Raw genomic sequence first — 24,346 nt, 5'->3', positions numbered from 1 at the left:
ACTTCCGGTTTCGGTTGATCCGCCCTGCCAGCGTCACCACCGCCGTGTCAGCGCCCCGTCCCCGATTTGACCCACCTGTCTGCCACTTCACCATCCCCGTGGACCCCTTGTATGCCGCCACGTCACCCGATGACGTCATGCTGACGTCATCCAAAAAAGGCGCCAAAGTCCTAAAAAACTATATTTTGGCCGAAATGTCGCGTTTTTTGCACTTTTTGCAAAAACGTTGTTGTATTCTATGCATGAATTTCACGTCCCAGCCTTCGCCAACCTGCTGAATTCAACCTCCAGACCGCTGGCGTGCCATTTCACCTGCATCCTTGACCATTGCTGACTGTATATCAGGTATTTATCCGTGCAAATCCTTTCTGCGCCCGGTTTTGTCTGTAAATTGCCAAATTAACTTAAAGCAGTGAAGAAACAGATAATTCACCAGCAAATCCCCTCTGCCTGGTTCCCAGTTACACCTAGAATGTCGAAATTCACCAGCTAAGCCTCGTTCACCTGAAATTTTATTAAAACTGCATTCTGTTCACGCATTCGCGAACCGGTAACCCACACTGTACCAATTTGCTGTAAAAGTGAGAGTAAGGCCAGACATTTGCCTTATTCGTGTTCTAAGCATTATTTCAATTGCTGCAACTTACCTTTTGTCCTCTGTTCCTGAGTAATTCACCCTCCTGTTCATAGAAAACCCTTTGGTGTTGTTCTACAGAGTAACACTAGTCCATAAACAACAGAATCCTAAAGGAAATCATGGATACACCAGTAACCCCAGTGGCATTAAACGTTGCTCCATTGAATGCCCCTCAGAGAGAATTGGAGTGGCAGCCTCTAGCAGACCTGGACTATCAAATTTCAGAGGAAATGCTGATGAGGACCAAGTTCCACATCCACCTGCTAAATGAGCTAAAGGCTAAACATGAGAATGGGACAGATGTGCTGGGCATATGGGACTCTTTTCTCCCTATATTCAAGCTCCCTCAGGTCAATCAGTTCCCTGATTTGATCCACCTATGTGCCGAAAACTATGACCCTACTCAGAGGGCAGTGCTTGACCCTTCAGGCTCAGCTGTGTTCTACATCACCCCTGAAGCTATCAAAGAGATGCTCTGCTTCAAGACTGAGAAGAAATTGGTCCCTCTATCACTCATAGACTTGATAAATCAAGGAGCCAGATTGACAGATGCTCAGGTCACCAAATTAAATCAGTTGTACATTGACTCTGACTCTGTGAAGTATCCTCCTGTCAACCAAGTATACCTCAATCAATTGGGCAGAGATCTTGCAGACATGATTAGTCCCATTTTGGGCTATAATTCAATTGAATTTGTTGATCAAACTGTGCTGGTAATGATGCTCATGTTCGCTCCTGGCAAGTCTCCAATCTGCTATGACTATGCCACCTACATCTCTGATAAAATACATGAGCAGTTGATGAACTTGGCCCGAGAAAAGGTGTTCAGATACACCTCCTACATTTATCATTTGATCTTATATTTTCAACATGAGAAATTTTCTTTTACTATCAAAAGGGTGGATGCCCAAGGCAATCCAAGGTCAGTGGTCTACTGGTCCTCTGCCTTCCACTACAGATCTCATTCTCCATACACTTACTGTGAGTTCATAGATCTCTTCATCCACCCAGCCATGTCTATGCTGATGAGTTCACCTCCTCCAAGGCTCACTGATGAAATGCAAAGAATCCTTCAGTTATCCAAATCATACAGCATTGGGGACTGGTACCTCTACCAAAAACACACAGTCATCAGGATCTATGGGTGTGAACTGCCTCCCTACAGATTGCCCAAGTATGTGCCCATGAGATTGTTTGCCCTGGAATACTTCAGGCAATTTGGAAATGCCGATGTGCTGCACTTTTCAGGCAGAGGCAAGAAAGCACAACTGAAGGTCAGGAACCAACTTGGCCACTTTATCTACAACAAAAGGGAAGAAGGTTGGAAAGAGGAGGATAGCATGTTGGAATCCCTGGGCCTGCAAACCAGTTTCCTGTGGAAACCATATGACCCCAATCACTTTGTAACTTTAAGAAGGGTCAAGTATAGGTTGTCAGGTTATGACCATGTGAGGATTCCTCACATAGAAAAATATGCAAACCAAGTAAAATGGAGGAGAGGAACCCTAGAGGAGCCTGTTACACAAGAAGAGTTGAATCAAAGAGCAGTGAGAAATCTGAAAAAGATGGCTAACCTTGAACTTTGTTCACAGGTACCCACTCTTCCAAGCACACAAGTGGGAGCAGTTGCCTCGTCCTCAACTGCAAATCAGCAAGCAGCCAAGGCTAGTGAGCAAACCTCTAGCAAAGGCAAGGAAAAGGTGATGGAAACAGAACAGCCGCCTCATGAGGAGGTGCAGCAGCAATAGCAGCAGGTAGAGCAGCCACAACAGCAGGAACAACAGCAAGAAGAGGGGCAGCATGACAAAGAGCAGCCATTACAGCAAGAAAGGGCAGCTGAGGCCCCAATTTTCACTGAGCAACAGGCTCAGAATACTGTGCCTCCTAGGCAAGAGACTACTACTGAAGCTTCAGTCCTCCAAACTCCAAAAAAGGAGGATATAAGTAGGAAAATGGACAGAGAGACTCCCCTCACATCATCCATAAATCAGGGAGGAAAAGGGCATAGAATGAATCCCTTCTCTGAGGAGGAAATGCCAATAGGGCAGTCTCTGGGCATGGGCCCACCTAGTAGAGAAGCATCTGCTAGCTCCTTCCAGCAGGGACAGGACAGAACAATGGGAGGAGAAGTCAGCTCCTCAAGCCACCAAAGAGAAGCTGAAGGAGGAATCAAACAGCAGTTTATTGACATTAAAAGGAAAAATGAGCCACTTAAAATACAACTCTATAATCATCTGCTGAAAATGGCTCCTACCAACGAGCAAAGACTGATGTCTGCCTATGATGTTCAGGAGGGAAAAATGATCATGAGTCATTTTATGCTAGCTGTACTACAGCCACAGTCCCCTACAAATTATATAAGGACCAATCTTGAGGTCCTTGCCAAGGACATCCACCCAATGGACAAAATTGAATTGCACAAACAAACGGGTGAGATGGTGTATGCCTCCTTGGCAGACAAAACATTGGATAAATACAGGCTAGAAAATAGCCTAAATAATACAACTGCCCAACTTGAGTTGGAAAGGGCATCCTCTCAAGTGAAGGATAACAGAATTAAAGCCTTGAAGGAAATAATTATAGAACTTGGGCATGATCCCAAGGATATTAAGGCTGTACAGGCATTGTTGAAATTGCGGGATGCAGACATGGCAGCCCTTAGAAAGATGGTCAAAGTCCCAGCAACGATTCACCCACAAACTGAAGAAGTTGATCAGCTGAGACATGATCAAGATGCCACAGCTTTGCTGGTATCCCTGTACAAACAGCTAATCCAGACCCAAGAGAAGTTGGGAGAGTCAGAGGCTGCCCAGGCAGCATTGCAGGCAGCATTGTAGCAAAAGGAAGGAGGTCAAACCTCTCAGCCTCCTCCTGAAATAATCAACCTTGAGGAAGCTCCTCAAACCACTGCTCCCCCTACTCAACAAACAGAACAAGAAACACCATCCACCTTAGCACCAGCGCCAACAACAGACCAGGCTTCGAGCCTGGACATGCAGAAACTAAGGAATGAAATCCAAGCCCTGGAAGCCCAAATGTCAGAGTTAAAAGAGGCCAGGGAAAATTTGGTCAAGTTGAATGAGAGATATGACAAATCTAAGCAGACTGTAGCAGAAAAGGGCAGGGAAATAAAGGCCCTTAAAGACAGGATTAAGGAGCTGGAGAAGGAGCTCACATTGGATAAAGTGACAGCTAAGCTCAAGACAGTGCTATGGGCCAACATTGGCCAATCCGTCACTGACCAATGGCAGTATATTGAGACAATCCATGAGCAGATTGAGCTCATAGCAAAAGCACAGAGGGAAATCTAGAGATCAGGGGCATCTCTAGGCAATATGCCTGAGGTTGCCAACAGAATGATCAATGTGCTTAACAACAGAACAAGTGCTCAGTTATCTACTATGGGAATCTCCAACAGAACTGAGACCATCCAGCTAATAAAGAGGGTCCTAACACTGAGAAGCCTAGTGCAGACACTAGAGAGAAGGACCCAGGATATGCAGACCGAGGTCAATAGATTCACGGAAAAATTTGTGGCATTGCAAAACAGAGGTCTTCCAAGCTTACTGAATAGCGCAGGAAGACTACTTTCCCATGAAAACTATGCCAAGAGGGTGAACACCTTTGCCACAAATCAGATCACAGAGAAGGCCAGCACCTCAGAGGAAATAGGGCCAGCAACAGGACAAAGTCTCTACAACAGAGTAGAGAACTTATTTTTTATCATGGATGAGATCAAACATCTGTTTGAAGTGCCTCCCAATTTCTATAAATACACAGAGGCAGATGAGACTTTGGATGCAATTCTCAGACATCAATTGCCCACACAGGAATGGTGGACTAAGGCAATACAGATGATATTATAAACCAGAGCCTGTAAATCAAGTTTTGTTATTTATTATTCAAATTTACAAATTATCATGCACAGGAAAACTTGAAAAGATCAGCATGCATGAAAAGGGAAGGGTTGAGCCAACTCAGCAGAACTATTCGGCCAACAAAGCACAATTGACAGCTAATAGGTAGCAGGGCCGAAAGTTACAGCACGACATGCCATAAAGGCCCATTTTTCAGAGTTAAAGCAGAACAGTTAGACTGACTCAGTGGCCTCTAAAGGCCAAAATATCTTCTGACAGACATAAAGAGCATTTATGTTGTATTAAAAGCAGTGATAACTTCTTATCTACTGTTCTGTATAAGTTGGTGAAAACATTTATTTCTCAGATGACTCAACGCCTTAGATATTTTGTATGACCGTTTGTATATATTCCCCCCTGGCATAAGCTTGCAGGGGTTGTTGATTACTCTTCAAGAGTTCTTTTGCTGTAAATTTTCAGAGTTTAATACAAAGGCCGATGGAATTTCCGAAAATCTGTGTTGTCTGAGGGATTGTGATGCAATTGCTGAGTGCTACAGGATTCCTGCATGTTGTCATGGCTCAATAAGTTTCCTTTAAACTTTCGTTATGTTTCTTTCTGTTACTTTCTCATAACTCATCCATGTTCTAGATTTCACAATTAATGGCAGAGAAAAAGACTAATTCCAGGATTTATTCATAGAATACTCTGAATTCAATCTATGCTATTACAAATGTTTTCTTCAGTTATGGTTATCAAGGTGTGATTCTTAATTGCTGCACCTCTACACTGTATCTTTCACAGAAATTATTGTTTAGGAATTCAAGTCTGCTCCTTTACAATACATCTCTTTCTCACAACCCAGCTTAGTGGAAAATTCTTAATTGCTTTTCACTGGTTGCACACATTTCATCACTATAATACCAAGTTTGTTTCATGAGATATTCAAAAGGCCCTGCAGTTTCAGCAATCCTAATCTACCTCTCAAACAACTAGTAACCAAATACTCCATTGCCCAATGGACTAGAATTATATGAAGGTTTACACCTTAGGTACAGAAGATATCCCTCAACCAAAACATAAACCAAACCCTGAACATCACAGCTAGTCTAAAATAGTATCAAAACAGAGACAAATCATAAAGAGAGAGCCCTCTCTGATTATAGTTTGGCTAGAAACTGTAATCCAAAGATTGGTTAGTGGTTACCCCAGCCGTATTCCCTTGGGAGTGATAGGGAACAACCTGGGTGTTAACAGAGCATTGATGCACTTTTCCACAGCAAGTGCTTCTCTCATGTTTTTAGCTAAGGTAGGTTTCCCAGCCCTGTCTACAAAAATGGCTATATTGGCAGGTAGGGTGGTAATATACCATTCGCTTCGAATTTGTTCACTTGGTTTGGAAGCTGTAGGGATTTTATTCAGGAGTTTATTAAATCTAGCGTTAAATTCCCTTATTGGTTCCCTATGCTCTATTCTCTGATTGGAGAGGTTGTTTATTAAAGTAGCTAAGGACCTATCATCTCCATATTTGGTAAGAAACTGCTCTTGGCAAGTGTTCCAACTGGTAATGGAACCAGAGGGTAGAGAAAAATACCAGGATCCTGCTGATCCTTGCAAGGTGTAAGGGAGGAGTCTAACAACAACATCTTGCTCTATCACTCCTTTCAAGTTAACTGCTAACGTAAAATTATTAATGTGTTCTTCAGCCTGGGTCCTGTCATCTGGGTTAAATTTAGGTAGCCATTTTTCAGGAGCATCTGGTAAAGGATGCAATGGTGCAGGCATGTTGACTGCACCTGGCCTGGTCCATGGATCTGCCATTATAATAGCAACAGTGGTTGATACTACTGTTGGAATTCCAGATGTCTAGGAAGGAACTAATGCTGAGGAGTGAGCAGGTTGGGATGTTGAGGCTTCTAATCCTTGGTGAACGACAATATGTAATGGGGAAGTGGATGGTTGACTTTGCAGAGGGGAAGATGCAATGGAGGATGTGGATGAAAGCTCTCCACTATCAGATCCTTCAGTAATTTTCTTCACATTTTTCCTTCTGGGTAAAGGGAACTCGGTAGGTTCAATACCAAGTTTTTCGCTCTGAAGTCTGGTGAGAGGATGAGTTAAATTGAACTGCGAAGTCGCACTGCTTTGTGATACCTCAGATTTCTGTGGTGAAATCGAGAAGCTCTGAAGTTTGTGGATAAGAGACTGGACTTCAGGTGATTCAAGACTTAATTTTTCTGGAGTATGATGAGTTTGAGCAGTGGTAGTTGATTCCCCTTCTCCTTGTTTGGATACCGGCGAACCAGTATGCAAATGGGAAGATCGAGGGGATATGGAGGGAGAATTACTCTTATAATGGCTTATAGGTTTTGAATTATGTGCCATTCATAGTTGATGGCCCTCCTTCTAGCGCCAAAAATGTTGATGCCTCGAAAATCGCTGCAACAACATCGGGGATAACCACCCAGTCCGGACCTTAGTGCAGCTCCTTTTCCATTTGGAATAGTGGCTCCGACTGGGGATAATGGGACCAGTTTCCCAGAAGTAGATAAATGGGATGGATGGATGATTATAAACTATGCTAGCGACGAGCGAATAACTAAAACTATCAGCAAGAATATAATAACTATGATCTATCCCGGGGACTTATTGAGCTTTAAAGTGTAGCGTTTGATGGTCTGTGTCTAGAGACAGGCATATAAATGACTCCATCTTTAAGGCATAGATATTAATTCATTCAAGATTGCTATGCCTAAATAGTTAAACAAAGCGATTAAAACAAAATTACATAACTTTATCATTTATATCATTGTCACATGCATGATTGAAAGGAAAGGCACATCGTAAAACATCCAATAGTGGAATGAATAAAGATCTGCTGTTACAGCGCATGCATATAATCAACAATAGCAAGAATAATCACATAACAATTCATATAAAAGGAATGAATTCAGACATAGATAGAAATACCATATGAGCTGCTTGACACTCCCAAATATCAATCGCTATTTGTAGTTCTTCCTTCAACGCAAAAACATCCTCAACAACGACAATAGTACACAATTTCATAAAGAAGCTTCCTTGTTAAATTAAGAACAATTGGCCCAGTTTCATAAAAGAATATTGACTGAAGCACAATAGTGCAAACTTCAGTCTATTAAGTCTGTTACAAAACTTTACGACCCTTTCCAAAACAAAGAAAGGGTCTATAAATACTAAACTAATCTAAATATCTAATAAACAGAAATCCTACATAATTGGCATCAATAAATATTGATCCTATTTCCTGGAGTAATCTGGCAATCGGCGACATGATTCATCAGGTAGGCTGCTTGCGTTTAAACCTGAGCTGACTTGTCGCAAGCATTGGCTCTACTTCAGGTGGTTTGTTGAGAAGCGAACTGAGCTGGGCAGCATAGGTGGCATCCTGAATGTCGGGAATTATACACCCGATTGCATCTGTTAAACACTTAAGGGCGGCTCTCTGTGTGTGCGGCTTAATTAGGAAAAGCCAATATGCATCGAAGGTCAAACTGTTAACCCCAGCGATTAATCTCCCCTTTTCCTCCAAGTCAGGATAACACATTTGCTCCAACATGTTTGTTGTTGTTATCTTTCCAGGTGTACATTGGGAGATCATATTCGCTAAGTAGAGAGTGTTGTTAACCAGATCAACTAGGTTGCTGGAGGTTGATTTACACCTTGAAGCTGCCATTTCTTCTTTCATCACCTGAGTGTGCCATTCTGTAAAAGGTATGTCTTTATATGTTTCTGAAATCTTGGGCAAATTTTCTTCTCTCCCTTGATCAGAATCTTGCCAGTCAAGATATCCACTTATGATCTCTTCGGCCTGGTCTAACTCATTCCTGGCCTTCTCTACCTGCTGATTAATGGATGTAGTTAACTCACACAATGGATCTGCCTCAGTGAGTTGTTGACAAAGGAGCCTAATTTGTGATATCAATGCATTGTTTATTAGTGATGCTTCCTTTCTGAACTCATCCACCTGTGGAGCGCCTTTGATTATTTCAAGCTGCGATGACAATTGAGCGATTTGCTCATCTTTCGTTTTCATCATTTGCTCATTTTCTGCTCTCAATTATGCCAATGCCTCCGAAAATTCCTTTTGTTTCTGGATTGCATTTTGGTAAATCCTTTGCCTTTCTTCCTGCAATTGCTGGGTTAATTGATCATTCATTTGCTGTTGTGCCAGCAACTGCTCCTCTGCTTGCGCTGCCTTCTGCTTTGTCTCGGTCAATTCTGCCTGTAGTGCAAAAATTTCTTGGTCCTTAGTCTTCAGTAGAAGACTTACCTCCGATGCCTTGTCTATTGTTGCTGCGGAATAGGCTCCTGCATACTATGACAGCTTTGTTAGGTCATCGGAGGGGTCCAATTCCTCCTTCCATACTACATTACCCGTGACTGTTTGCTCTGGAAAGATAGAAGGTTGATCAGTCCTTCGTCTTTTCCTTGATCGCTTTACAACTGCTCTATGCCTTGGGCTGTAGAAAACATCCAGGGGAGGAATATCTTCTACCTGAAGAATGATTTGGTCGGAGGGGTCCTTTGGTATTACTTCAACATCCTTAGAAATGGGTGGGCCACTGGTTCCACTTAGAACTGGAGGTGAAGTGATGTCCTGCGTATCATTTGTCTTGGAAGTGTCCCCACCTTTTGAACATTCCAACCCACTGATGATGGAATGAAACTGCTGCCATTCCTGGAATAGTTTGGGGTCTATGGTAGTGTCCACATTGACATCGGTGGTGGTTTGCTTCTCCTTTTCGGTTTGGGACTCTTCCCGTTCTTTTTCTTGCTCTTTCTTCAGCTGTTCCTCTTGTTCTTTCTTTTTCCTTTCCTCTTGCTCTTTCCTCTGTTGCTCCTCTTTATCTTTCCTCTGTTTCTCCTCGTGTGCTCTCTTCTGTCATTCTTCTTTTTCTTTTATCTACCTTTCCTCCTGTTCCTTTTTATGATCCTTTGTTACTACCGGAGGTTCTTTTGATTGTTGCCGAACAGGCCCGCTTGATGATGTCGTTGGGGTTGTTGCTAGTAAATCTAGAGGCAGAGTTTGCAACCTCTGTTCTCTAAGCTTATTGAACTCAGTTAGCCCTTCATCATTATATTTCAATCGAGAAAGTTCTTAAGCTTGACCTATTGTTTCGGCTGCAATGAATAGGTCGTCAAACCAATCTTCTTTGTGCTCGAATTTTGTTAATTTGGCCTGTTCTAGCGCATTGTAGGCAACTTTGCTTGGATCATATGGCCTGTTTGGGATAGTCGCCAGAGTTAAAGATTGAAGCTTTGTGGCTTCCTTTTCTGCATGTTTGAGATCATGCAGAGTATAGACACCACAGCTGAAGGGAAAAGAGGGCCAGCCCCTCTTCTTTTCTTTCTTGAGAGTTTGTGTAACACTCTCAGCCGTAATCTAATAGGCGATTTCTCTTGCTAGTAGTTTATCTGGTATATACAGAGGGAGAACATGTGGGTTGGCTTGGCTGCCGAAAACTCTTATGTAGGTAAATCTCTCCTCTCCAAACCAACTTGCTACCGCTGTTATATCAAACGAAGCTTGATATGAAATCTTGGGAATGGGTTTGTCAAAAATAGAATAGTGAATAGGCACCATAAAGCCATTGCAGACTTGGTACAGATGGTGCTTGTAAGAGATCTTCCATAGTTTCTGATGGTATATGTGGATGGTCATGGGATCTTGTGGTGTCCACCTCCAGCCGAGCACGGGGAATTCAGAATTGAAACATATTGTATCTAAGATATATGCACTGTAATAAAATGGGGGAATTTTCCTTTCTGTGACGATAGTCTGATGTCTAAAGTCACGCACAGCCTGTGCTAATTTGTCAGAAAGGATGGTGGCCCAATCCATAATTATACCGTTTACAGCTGCCTCCATTAGAGGAACTATCTCTATGGTAAAATTAGCAGAGTCATGCAATCCCCATAATCTACACATCATTATCCCCGCATAGCAATAAGGAGAAGCCAGAGAGTCGACTGAGTACTTACCCGAAGATTCGTGCTTGTGTTTGGCTGGATTTTTTCTCCAATCCTGGATGGGTTCGGATTCAAATTCATTTTCATTTGCAAACTTCTCCAGGAATGCTTTATTATATATCTTCTCCGGCTCGGGCAAATGATACATTTGTCTTAGATCATCCGGCCTGAACGATCCGAATATTCTCCCATCTATAGTGTTGAAAGTTCTGTCCAAAATTGGGATTTCTTGAATCGCCCACCGCACTACATCTGTGTATGGTAGAATTTTCTCCCTAGCCGCTATTCTGTGAAGGAAAGAGTCAGCTAAATCTTTGAGAGTACAATCAGACTTGCGAGTAGGATCCGCAGTAGCTTCTATTACTGTCTTTTCTGGTTGTTCGGCTTCAATCAAATTGTAAGTCCCTTGCCAAGTGACTCTGGTGAGGCCCGTGCATGTAGTATCAGAAATTAAACCCTTCTTCTTGTCCACAAGAGCTTGACCTGCTGCTGATGTAGTGGAGGCGCCTGCGGTCTTCTTTGATTTCTTCCCCATCTTGTTTGAGTTTTCTCTTTCGGATGGATTCTGCACAGAGAGACAAATGTGCGTAATATAGAGACAGCAATGAAAACTTGCAAGTAATGAGAACATATGCATAGGTGAGTAATAAGGGATTAGTCTTTAAAAATAGGCACGGACACAATCCATGGAAAGATTTTAAGAATTATGATCTCATTGATTGGTCGTTTAAAACCTGTCATCCCTTAAATGCCCATTATATCGTTATTCGGCTGAATGATTCACTTAAGCGTGCACTGGGTGTTTTGGCAGTTGAGTGCAGGTAAATGACTGCTTAACCAATCAAGCTTTAAATATGAATGAATTGCGATATCCCATCACTTAACAGCTTTTTATTGAAAACTGCCCTTTATCGCATCACGTCGGGGGAATGAGGATTATAAAGTGCACATATAGTGTATCGCCGATCGCCGATAGCGATATTGGATCGCATCGGGGGTATGACCTGTGCGCCTTAATGATGTGCATTGGATATTGCCGATTGCCGACTGCATCGCATCGGGGGAAAAGCTTTGAGCATATTAAGACTTAAGTAAAGATTACCGCCGATATCCAATCGCTGATTTCGCATCGCATCGGGGCTAATGGCATGGGGCGCTCTTAAAATGTGCATGAAGTTTTTCCGATCGCCGATTGCGATATCGCATCGGCGGAAATCAATGTGTCGTTTATTTATATTTCTTATGTCATTGCGATATGCGATCTTGCGATCGCTTTATCGCAATGACAAAGATTTGCCTTATTTCGTTAAATGGGTTTTTCAAAAAGGGTTTTATAAAATGAGTTCATTTGATTATCGAACCTCTTTTGAACAATAAAAGTATTGATACCAATTAAACTTTAAAGCATACGTTAATATTTATAAATAAAGATGATATGAAATGGGGGGTTGTTGTAGAGCACAACAGGTACTTTGAGAACCATTAACATCACTGGTGGTCTCTCTCACACTTGTTAATAGTTTACATCATCGACTGGTAATCAAGTGGTTTCTACCATGTTCGACATCAACTCATTTATTCGCATGGATAGAATCGTACCATTTCGGGAAGTAGAAATGAAGACCCTGGATCTAGTTTCCACCATCCAGGCTGCGAGGAGTTTTGTATTCATTATACAGTAGACTAATCATAAACAGATGGCTGCGTCCATACTGTGTCTACAAGAGTCTATGAATATGATGTACTGCGAAATCATTCCTATATCAGAGCAGTAGTTAGTTTGTTAGTTAAAGTTTTCAATCTGAGTATGGGAATGCCTACCTCAGTGATGATATGATTTTACATATGTATTTTGTGTTGAATACTTGCAGGTTCCGAATGGGCTCTCCACAAGATAATCCTTGAAATGATAAAGTACTTCACCCTTCCTAGATGATATGAAACCCTAATCTACTACATGATTCGCACTTTAGGGGGCAATCTGTTACACTAAAATTTGTCACCATGACTATTTGCAGTTAGTATGGCTCCATCAACTGTCATACTATCCTCCTTGGCAAGTCTTATACCTCTGCTCTTCATGTCAAACTCCAAGAAAGATAGAAAGTCTTGAAAAATCTATATAACTCCGGGTACGCAGTTTCTCTTAGCCTTACCTGCGTGTACGCACCTCAAGTTCACATTCCCTGCGTACTTGTACGCTCTGTCTGTAAAGGGGTGGGTGTGTACCCCTGTAAAGGTCAAAAGGCACGAGTTTTACTTCAAAAAAAAAGTTACTTGTGGTCGATTCTAGAGCATTCTAGAAGTTTGTTTGACGTGTATTGAGCGCCTCCAGATGGTTCATGTATCCCTATGAAAGAGGAACTTATACCATCAAGAGGGGAGCTATCCCATCCAAAGAGGGGCTTATCCCATTGATGGTGGACCTGATTAACTTCCTCTAAAGCACTATAAATACAGGCATTGGGCCAGAGGGAGGGGAGGTTGAAAGCTAAACATTCCTAAGGGTATATGCTGCTGGAATTAGGACTCCCTTATAGAGCTTTAGAGGAGAGATTCCCATCCTTTCTTAGCTTCATTTGGAAGTGGGTGAGCTGATCAAAGTAAAGGAGAACTCTTGCTAGACCCTGGGAAGGACCTGCACAACACCAAGGCACAGGTTGTAATGGTTTCTTTTGTTTCCACTTAATACAATTAAGCTCATTTTTCTCAACAGGTTGTTATACATGATTTGTTTCATATACTCCTTGGTCTGTATGATGAATATGTTTTATTTTATGATTTATTCAGGTGCTATGTAATCGCTTGCTTGTTAGTGAATGCAGGTTTCAAAGAGAAGGAGGAGCTCATCCGGATCGGCGAGGCTGGACTGCTACAAAGCGTTGGACTAAAGGTATGTTATAAACACATGATTACTTGTATTCTAAACACATATTTAGGGAAAGATAGTGTTTAATTGTCTTGTTTGTCACTAGAAAGCCTTAGCTTCTAGGGAGGTTGGTTTTGTCCGCAAAATTGACTCTTTCCGCATGACAAGATGCACAACAACTGGCTAAGTGGAAGAAATACACAGTAAAATCTAGGAGGATTATCCTAGAGGGAGTCATAGACCATGTTATTTCAAGTTGAAGAATTCTTATGTAATGTGGAAAGCCCTCATGGAGTTATTCGAAAGCAATAATGATGGTAGGAAATTGACATTGAGAGATAAGCTCAGGAACATTCGAATGGGAAAAAATGAAATTGTTGTTCAATACCTATCCAGATTCACTCAGGTTAGATATGGACATGGAGGAGTAGGAGATAATGTTACATAATCTAAAATTGTGAGCTTAGAACTCATTGGTCTACCAAAGCCTTGGCACAACTATTAAGATTCAGTTAATGGAAGAGACAGGCTCCTAGATTGGGAGAGACTTTGGTCTGACTTGGTACAGGAGGAGATTAGAGGAAACACTAGAGATAGCGTCACATCCAAAACTAATGAGGAAGATAATTTTTCCTTGGAAAGAAAAAGAAATAAGGCAAAGGGAAAGAATGCCTAAGGCAAGGAAAAATTAGTCCATAACCATTGCAAGATGAAAGACCTCAGTAAAATTAAATGTTTTCACTTCCATGAATGTGGACACTATGCAACAGGGTGTCCATGAAAGAAATCTAGTAGGAAGCCAGTATGAGAAGTAGGAGGAGATGCTCTCACATCATAATTTGAGTTGGATTTCACCCTCATTGCATGCATGATATTTATATTCTGGTGCTTCATTTCATATGACAAGAAGTAAGGAGTTCTTCAGCAGCCTAGAGGAAAATGACTTACCATTACACATATATCTTGGAGATGATAGGAGGTATAGTACCAAAGGGATTGTCACTGTCACCTTTAAGAGGGAGTCATGCTCTCATCTTCACCTAAAGAATGTAATGTATGTGCCTAGTTTGAGGAAAAATATAGTTTTCGTAGTTGTACTTGAAGACAAAGGATATGATGTGGTTTTCAATAAAGGGAAGGCATATCTAAAGCATGTTACTGTTGGACAAGTAAAACAAATTGGTGTTCGATTTAGAAATATCTACAAGCTATAGGTAGATTTCTCCATGTATGCAACCATACCTCTAGGAGTGAGGTGCGAAATGTAGAGTTTTAGTCCCATAATTACAAACATTTGGGCAGGCTCACTAGGAGAGCAACAATAATTGTTGTATACTCTTCTCATGGATCATTACACGCTCTACAGGGGCCCACAATATTCAGTCACAGAAGGATAAGTATCAGTTTATGTAGTCAGAACTTGGGATACATTTGCAACATAGATACATAGTTGATTCAGTATTTTTTATGCTTCCCAGTTGCATTTGTTGCAGTAGCAACAAAAACAGTGAGAGGGAGTGTTAATTGTGTTACAGTACATTCCTATAGAGGAGCAAGATTTAGGTTTTTCACAACCATTTTCTTAGTAAGAGGGACTATTAAATTGTAGTGAGAAAAGGCTTCATTTAAGTTATGCCTTAGTCAAATGGAGAAATTCGAATTTTCACATCAACAGGATGACTTGAGTTTCACTTAGCAAGAGTGACATGGCAAAGTCACTTAGTTAAATAAGTCAATTCAAGTTTGTGGGAAAGAAGTAGAGCTGTGCATGAGTTGATTGCTAATATCTAGCAATCTAGTGGAGTTATAGTTAGTGAAACTTAGTTATCTAAGCTCTAGTCATGAATGGAGTCAATATGAGTTCAGTTTAGTAGTTGTAACCATTGTTAACTCACTGATCTCTCAATTAATTGGAAAATTTACTAAAAATAGCCCTAGTCATGCATGCAATTTGAATTTCCTAGTTGAGTGGAGGAACAAGGCATTAATGTAATCATTATTGTATACTAGTGAGTGTACAAAGTTTGCATGTACTAGGTGTGGATTTTCTCTTAGGAATTGCACAAGTTAAAAAGAGTTTTCTCTATTTTTTATGAGCTAATTTCCTCAGGAATTGCACAAGAAAATATGAGGAGTAGGAGGCCTATATTTGGCTTAGTATTTACCATAGCAGAATTAGGAGAAGGATATCAATATTGAAATGCAGGTTGAGCTTCAAGGATTGAAGTTGTCATTGTAATAGATCATTGTTCTCATTTGATATAATACATAAAAATATGGGGTTTTTCCCAGTTGAGTTCCCCAGTAAAAAATATTGTTTTCATTGTGGCTAAATGATCGCATGTGTTTCTATTGTATGCTTTCCCTTCTAAAGATTGAGTAGAAGAAAATTGTGTCTATTTATTTCAGTTTGAATTAATTAGAAGCTACAATTTTTGAGATATTTATACAACTAAATTATATTCATCGGTTGCTACAAACTGCATTAAAATTATAGAAAGCACAAGTTGTAAGCAAATTAGAATTAAAATAATTGCATGTCTAGTGGTGAATTAACATGCACAACACATCATTAACAACTACACATGGAAGCATGTAGTTGCAACGTGACTAGGTAATAGACATGATCTGCACAACCAAAATCCATTGCATATATGAACTTGTATACTTTTCAATTGCCACATGCTTCATATAAATATCTACTGTATATGTAAGAATGTGAATGATTGGTGCATAAATCATTCTAGAATTTAACTTTTCTTCACTACCATATATATATATATATATATATATATATATATATATATATATCAAAGAAAACCCAACAGTCATGCAACAATTAGTAAGAACACATGTCAACCAAAATTAAAGAACATATTGGGAACAAAGGTGAAGAGGTAAGGTAGGCCCACAATCAATGTGTTAGACGAGATAAGTTTGTTGCATAAAACATGTAATGTCAATCAAGATGCCATTGAACTACCAGATTTCATTCCAATGAGAATTTAATGCAACAATCTTGAAGTAAGGAACGTACAAGTCTTGTGGGAACTATTTTGTAGTGTTGTTCCTGAAGGTGTATGAAAAGAAACCACTTTAGACTGTGGATGACAAACAACCCTAACTGTAAAAATCGTTGTTAAATAGTGTGGAGCTGCAACAAATGAAAGAAACAAAACCTGCCAAAGCCCTGATCTATGAAACAAAAATAGTTAAACAACAAAATGGAATAAGAAAATAAGCACAAGTAACTCCAATAATCCAATGGAAACCAGATATATAAAGAATACATTTTATTAGATGACACCTGTGGAGGGAATAAATAATATTACCAGTCCTGCTCTATGGGATGGGTTATTGGCTATCCTTAATGTCTTAAGCTTTTGTAGAGTCTCTCTCCTCTATAATGTGTAAAACCCAACAAACAAAATGTTTGAGCTCAATGAGAACTCAAATGGAAAAGAAAATGGTGTACGACAATGATAATAATTAGAGCTGCAACAATGAGTGCAATAATGAAAATGATAGAAAGTGAAGAATGAATGTAAAACCCTTCTATTTATAACAAAATATTAGGTTATCCTCGAATAATGGGAAATAATAAAATATTATTAACCAAATTCTAGAATTAACCATTTGGAATATCTTATTATATTTGGTTGGAGGGAAAAAGTATTTAAATTGGTTAAACTAGCATTTTCACCTTATGTTGCAAAGGAAACGCCGTAAGGCATAGAGTGGGGAAGAATAGCGACATGTGAATGGGCATTGTTGAAAGCAAGGGTGGACGATAATGTGTATTCTGAAAATGGATATTTTGTTATGGTCAACCTAATGCATTCATTAATTAGATGACAACGAAAAAGTTTCGGGCCCAGGCTGAACCAACACAAATCTTTTCTACAAGACTGAAATTGCCTAAATGATTCCTCAATCAATGGAAATAACCGTTTCCCTCCTCTGATACCTAAAATACATTGTAGGAGACCGATTTTTCAAGTAACTTAATATAACTAGCAATTGCCCCAAAAAGTGCAAAGAGAGGCCGATTACAGACAAGTTTTTTTATGTATAAAGTGTTGAGAATGGAGGATCTCGGATTAGACTTTAGTTGGACTCCATTGGTTTGGGAGATGTATCATGTGTTACCATTTGTGCATATTATGGGCATAAAGTTTGTTATGATGATGGAGATTATTTTCAACCAGTTGTGGGTTGGCAACAACTTTTGTGAATGCCTTGGGTAAGATTCCATCTTCTGGATAATGGAAATTCCAGTGTCCATTTAGTCTATACTAGAGTACAATGATTGTTGGCAAAGCTAAAGAAACTGTCATCAATGTATAGAGCCAATGTAACTCGTAGTCATCAGTTTTTATCCATACAGGGCTATGATTATAGGTACCAGCCATTTGAGTGGGCAGCCGGTGTATTTGCTAAATAGGGATCATGTTATCCTCGTGGAGTTATTGGTTGTGCTTAGAAAATATAAAGTAGGATTGAGCATCGACTATCTGGCTGGGTGGAATTTTTGATAAGTGCTGGCCAATTTTATCTATTGTGTAAACATCCAAAACATAGAGGCTAACCCAAGTGGATGCTTCAGTGGAAATTGTGTGGCCCTTGCATTATCTAGATCCTATAGAAGCAAATAACAAAAATAGCATCAAGTACAATCCATCTCTAAATAGGAAAAACATCAACAAACAGGGTAGTACAATCCATCTCTAAATCGAAAAAACATCAACAAACAGGGTCCAGATGACTGTTAGCATCAAAAAAAAAAAAATCATGTTACAACAAATACCTACATATAATCAAAATCATTGTCTATATTAGGATCTCCATCATCAATATCACCCTCTAAGCATTAAAATAAGACTTCATCAACCAATGTCACTAACATTAAGGTACATAGAGAGCTTAGTGTTCTTGATTAATTACTAGTTCATACCCTCATACATAACAAAATCCAACAGAAATGTGGCAATCCCCACAATCTTGAAATCCTGAAAAAGGTTGTCAAGTCTACTAAATTTTGAGTGAGATCTAAAATTTTACTTTCTCCATGTGAAATTCAATGAGGTCAGAACTACTCTCAAACATCCAAAGTCATTTCATGGTAATGTTATGAATTGCATAGCAATACTAAAGCCATAGGCTTGAATATTAGGCTACCTCACTCAAAAATTCTTGTTTTTTTCTAAAAAATAATTACGTTTGGAACATCTTTAATCAAATTGTGCAGAATTGGCCAGTTTGGTACCTAACCAGCCAGTGCAATACCAAACTGGCCATTTCCGGTTCCAGACCTCGAACCAGACCCGTTTGGGTGTCAAAAAGATCGAACCGGCTGATTTCACCAGTTCCGGTCTGGTTCCAATAACACTGGTTCTATGTTATTCAAGATTTTTTAGCAATACACTATAGTTATCATGCATGCATATTTATGATAACTACTATACTTTTTCTTACCTTTGTCATTTCCTTGATTTAAAGGCTGCTCTGAGTTACTAATAGAGACAGTTCTAAAAGATAAGGCTTCGAGAACCTTGCTTTAGTTGGTGGAGGCTTAGTACATTTTCTTCTGAAGCTTTGGCCTCAAACTCGAAAGCTACTTGTAAAGCATTCTCCAAAGCATTTATACTAAGCAGGTCCATTTTTCTTTGGATATTTTGGTTGAGAGTCCTCTGAGAAGTGAGTCGAGGAACTTCCAAGTTCATCACCATGGACTTGAAGCCATCAAAAATATTGTTTGATGCCTTTGACCAGGTACTTGCCTTATGTGAATCCATTGCTTCATGATTTCCTCTGCTTTCCCCTTCAGGTATAACCTATCTTGCATTTCTTGCTTGAAGCATATCAAAGTTTGTGTAGGAGGTGAATTTCAATTGACTAAGTCTCGTACAAGAGCCCACCGCCATGTTAAGGGTCGGTCGCTCCATATTGACTTCTTTTAGCATCAACTTTTGTGCATCATTCAGTTGTTATATTTGAAAGAAGGCTTCTCGTACAAGAGCCCACCACCATGTTAAGGGTTGGTCACTCCATATGGACTTCTATTAGCATAAACTTCTGTGCATCATCCAGTTGTTACATTTGAAAGAAGGCTTCTAGGCTTTGCAGTGAAGCATCCAGCACTTATATTTTAGGATTGAAAGCTTGATATATAGTTCATATATCAGTGATGTTATTGTCCCATAATACCGTAAGACTAAAAGATTCATATCTGGTTTGAATTTCGATGATAGTGCTGGCCTCACATTCTGCTGGACTCCACAATTTATGAAAGGCCGGGAACATATTTTGCATTTTAGATGCAATTTTTGGTTGTCAAATATGTCTTATACATTATTTTTATTGGACTTCATGCCTGCAAAGATATTTACTCTTGGCTACTTCCCCAGCCATGATAGAGAAAAGGAGCCCAAACACTTTGTGAGGCTTCTTCCTCTGCATAGGTGGTGTGTCAGAATGGGTGCTCTTTTTGGCAGACATTTGAGTAACGGTCTTCCGCCAATATAAGATTCTGGTATGCAAGTATAATTTCAACATAGAATTGCCTACATGAACTTAGACCTGAACATTGCCAGAGAATAGAGACTTCAAAGCTAGTTATTCAAGCGCATGTAATATAGATTCATTTAGAAAAAGGATGCGTGAAGACAATTGTAATGTTGATGACAGACTTTGATCACCGTATTGAGGAACTAACATTTTTCCCGAGCCCTACTGGCTTGAGAGTTTTGACAGGGTTTGTGTCTGACTAATATAGTCAATGAAGGTGAGTATTGAATAGGTTCTGATTCGACCACAAAACCATGATGAGTCTCAATGATTCCTCAGCAAGGCATCAACCAAAACAATGCAGGAATTACACAAGCCTTTCAGGATGTTCTCTAAAGAAACATGAAACTTCTCATTGTGTTCAGCAATGTTTCTATTGATGGTCAAGTTGGCTCATGTAAAGCAAGGGAATTTTTGCATCTTCAACAACTTCACATTGTCAAAGACAGTTGTATTCTCTTGTCCAATGTAAGAAGAGAAAGAACACTTACAATGCAATATATTCATAAAAACATACTAAGAAATGATAGTTATCAAGATAGAATCTGAATTCAAATGTGGATACCATACAATACAGAAAACAATTGGCCCACAAAACTACAGTTCAGAAAATTCAGGAGTATGCATATTATTAAAGCAAAAACATGCACTTCTTCAAATTTATTGAAAAAAAATAGGTATGTGGATAGTCCAGACTAATTTTAACAAAAATCTTAATGATTGGATAACATAAACCCCTACAAAAATGCTCAAAGGTCCGTTGAGCCTTCTAATGCAATCCCTTCAAGAAATGTATTTCCTTATCATACACTATAAACTGTACGAAACCCAGCAAAAACTAGAGTAGCAGGTCTTCTCTAAAGAACATTAGATTTATTATTGAGATTATTACAAGTTTGATTTAAAAAAGCTGATAGCCATCACGCTATTTTCTTGTGCTTGATGGGCGTATGTATTTGTTTGCGTATGTTGTGATTCTACTTTTGATAATGCAGGTCATGTAACCTGTTCTAGGTGTTCTGGAAGTAAGAAGGATATGCACAGACATTAGGTACACCCTTTCAAGTTGAAAAATAAAAATTAAATAAGCACACAGCAAACATAGAATATATGACTAAATACCTAGTGGAATCTACTTATTTAGTATGTTGGCTCGGTTGGCATGCTTCATTTGAGTGTAACTTTGTTTATGAAGGTCTAAGCAGGCCTTTAAGGTGCAGGCAATAGTGTCCCAACTACAAATGCAGTCTCCTCGAGACTTCACACATGAACAAAATATACAAACCTCTCTAAGCATCAGCAGCATCATAGTCTCCTGAAATCTCCCATGGCTAGCTCCTAAACGAGGGAGTAGTGACAGGCATTGGAGGGATAGGGAGAAGAAATGGGCAAATAACATATTCATTGGTGGCTTGAAACTTAAAATGCATTTTCTTAAGAATTCTTTAGGGTTTCTTGGGAAGATGATTTTTTTGGGTTAAAATTGGATTTGGTTTGGTTCAGTTTTGGACAAACAACAGATTGACTATACGAATCCCAACTGAACCGAATTATTTGGCTGTACCAAAGTTCTTCCAGATTTTCGAATGTTTTCCTCGATTCAGCCAAACTTTTTTACCATGTAAAAGATAGTTGCTTATTAGATAGAATTGCAATCAATCGAAAGCAAGAATAAACAACTAAGCACAACAAAACAACCACAACTCTAAAAGCATTTAAGCAAACTATACTACAACAACAGAAATTAATAAAACATAGCATTTATTACATGAATCTGAAAAACACTACATATTTCAACAATAATTTAGAAAAAGGCATCACTCAACATCAATCTCAAACAACATAAAATGCCATGTTTCACCAACTGCATGATAACTTGCAGTGGAATAGCATTACTTAGAGGAAAGGAATCCTTTTGGAACATTATATACCATTTTTTAGCAGAATGGTTGAGACAAAAAAACACCCTTGAACTTTAGATGTCAAGAAAATACAACCTATATTTCTAACACATTGTTGATTTCATGCCTGCCAACAATCCATGATGTTGCTACTGTTAAAAGACAATCCTTGGTTGACTAGGTTATTGCAGTTGTGTTTTAAAGTGCCTATAATGGCACACTACATATAGAATTTGAAACAATTTACAAAAATGTTCACTTTAAGGCTTTTCTGCATATGTTTCTGGCAATCCCAAAAGGAAATTTCCGAATCTTTCATATAAAAATTAAATGGGGAAACTAACAAGCAGAGAAAATATCATTATTTATTTTTATAGCAGGCCTCTTCTACACTTGTAATCATTCACAGTTAATGTCAGACTATGCCTCCTTCAATCATTGCTAGGAACTTGCACTCCACAAGTTGACTCAATCTTCTGCTTTCTAGCCATAAAAGCTAAAGGGGCCACTTGAGCACCCCCATACTTCTGCAGTCCAGCAAGTGAAATTGGAAGTTCAAAATCATGTAAATAATACACCTTTGCAACTTTTGATACAGGAGCATCAGTGTCGACAAGCTTTCCATCATCCTCAATAGTTTCCATTGCTATGGCTTCCTCTATTTTGGCTGCATCTGCCTCTTTGTTCGCATCAGTGTTGTCTGCAGCAACCTTCCCCTTTGTATCATAATAATTTTGAGATTGAGTCCAACACCGAGTGAAAGGATCATACTCTGCTTCACCTGCTTTAAGATTAAGGTTTATAGGCTTGATCTCAGAAGCGTTCTTGAAATTTTCAGCCTTGTTTTTCTTATTCATTTCTGCTAGCATCAAGGCTTTTGCACCCTTTCTTTTGCTCTGAAGAGAAAGGACTTCTAGTTCCTTCAATCTCACTTTAATTCTCTCAACTTCTGAATAATCATGCCTGCTCTCCACCAGCTCCATCTCTCTTCTAACCCTGTCCTTTTCAGCAGCCACATTCGATGGCCTTTTGGAAGCCAACTTCTTTTCCTGCAACATTTGTTTTATAGTTTCTGCAGAATACACAAATTGATTTATCTTTTTTAGCGCATTTATTTTTTCCTCAACTTCTGCTCGACTAATCATCCGACCACCACTGCGTTCTACTTCCCATTCCCAATCTGAAAACTCTTTCTCAAGTGGAGGTGAATCAGACACCTTGGCCATCTGCCATCTTGCTGCATTGCTCTCGCTACCCCATAAACAATTCAAATACTTGTATGTGGTGCGGTTCTCAAACTTGTATTGTTTATCAAGGTCTGTCACATCAACATTTTTTACCATGCAAAGACGGTAAGTACTCTATCCTGACCTGGACATTCCTATCCCAATTCTTACAAAGCAGCCCACAATGATATTCTCAAAGAATGGTTCCATAAACCACTTGGCAAGTTTTGATCTCCTTATTGTTATGCTTCTAATATCTTCAAAGCTACTCCCTATCTTCATCATCTTTGTATAAATCACTTCCTATGGATAATTTGCTATCGGAATCATCATGGCAACCCCTGTCATCATCATCCTTGTCACCAGAATCAAATCTCTTTTTCAGGGGCATTCTTGACCCAGAAGCCTTCCTATTTGCTATCCCAGCATCATCTGAATCATCATCATCAATGTATTTCGAGTCACTGCCATCATCTGAATCAGAATCTTCTAGTCTCCCTTTCGTAGGATTTCGGTTTTGCTTTCCATCATTGTTAGATGTTCGACCAGCTGCTTCTAGTAGCAAATGCTCCAGTTCAGCCATAACTTTTTTTCCCCTCTAAACACCCACGCCGATTGAATAGTCCTTCGTTCCCTGGCTAGAGCAGAGACTGCAAATACCACTCCTCAATAGATCTTCAAAACCTAAAACCTACTGTCCATCAAACAGATTAAAATTGTGAGAGGCAAACCACACCATGGAGCTTAATAAGTGTACATCGCCGACATTACGTTTTGTAATACATGGTCCTTACAATGAAATGAACATTACTATCTCAATTAGTTCAAAAGAACCCTTAGACCTGTAAAGAAAGCACATTGAACATAGAGATGGCAAATTTCAAAAATATTTCTCAGTAACATAAATGGATGGAAAGGTCGAAAATGCAACCTGTTCTCTCACATCATCACTCACAACACTAAGAAGTTGCACAAACTTGGGCACAGCTCCATGATCAATCACAACTCTAGTATGCTCTAAGGTTCCTGACGCAATATTTGTTAAATCCCAGGCCACCTCAAACTATAATATGACCAAATTAAAACGATATTAGATTACCACAATATAATGTCAATTCAATACTTAGAATCTCAACTGAAAAACAGATCATACCTGAAGCTGAGGGAAATCATCCCTTGCAAGAAACTCTACAAGTCGAGGGACCACACCCGCAGCGATAACTTCCTCAATTGGAGGACTGCCTTCTGTCACATATATTTTTTTAGATGGCCATTTC

The 24,346-nt window shown here is 39.5% G+C and overlaps 1 pseudogene; it reads right to left on the bottom strand.

Annotated features, from left to right (window-relative positions):
• Window positions 1–22,214: 22,214 nt before the first annotated feature.
• Window positions 22,215–23,652, bottom strand: LOC149141996 (protein RTF1 homolog pseudogene; annotated as a pseudogene).
• Between the last annotated feature and the right edge of the window lie 694 nt (window positions 23,653–24,346).

Source organism: Pinus tabuliformis, chromosome X (assembly GCF_031772625.1).
Source record: "Pinus tabuliformis cultivar Carrire ecotype Pingquan chromosome X, CPIR1, whole genome shotgun sequence".
Taxonomy (NCBI): domain Eukaryota; kingdom Viridiplantae; phylum Streptophyta; class Pinopsida; order Pinales; family Pinaceae; genus Pinus; species Pinus tabuliformis.
This window is presented reverse-complemented; position numbering and strand designations above follow the sequence as displayed.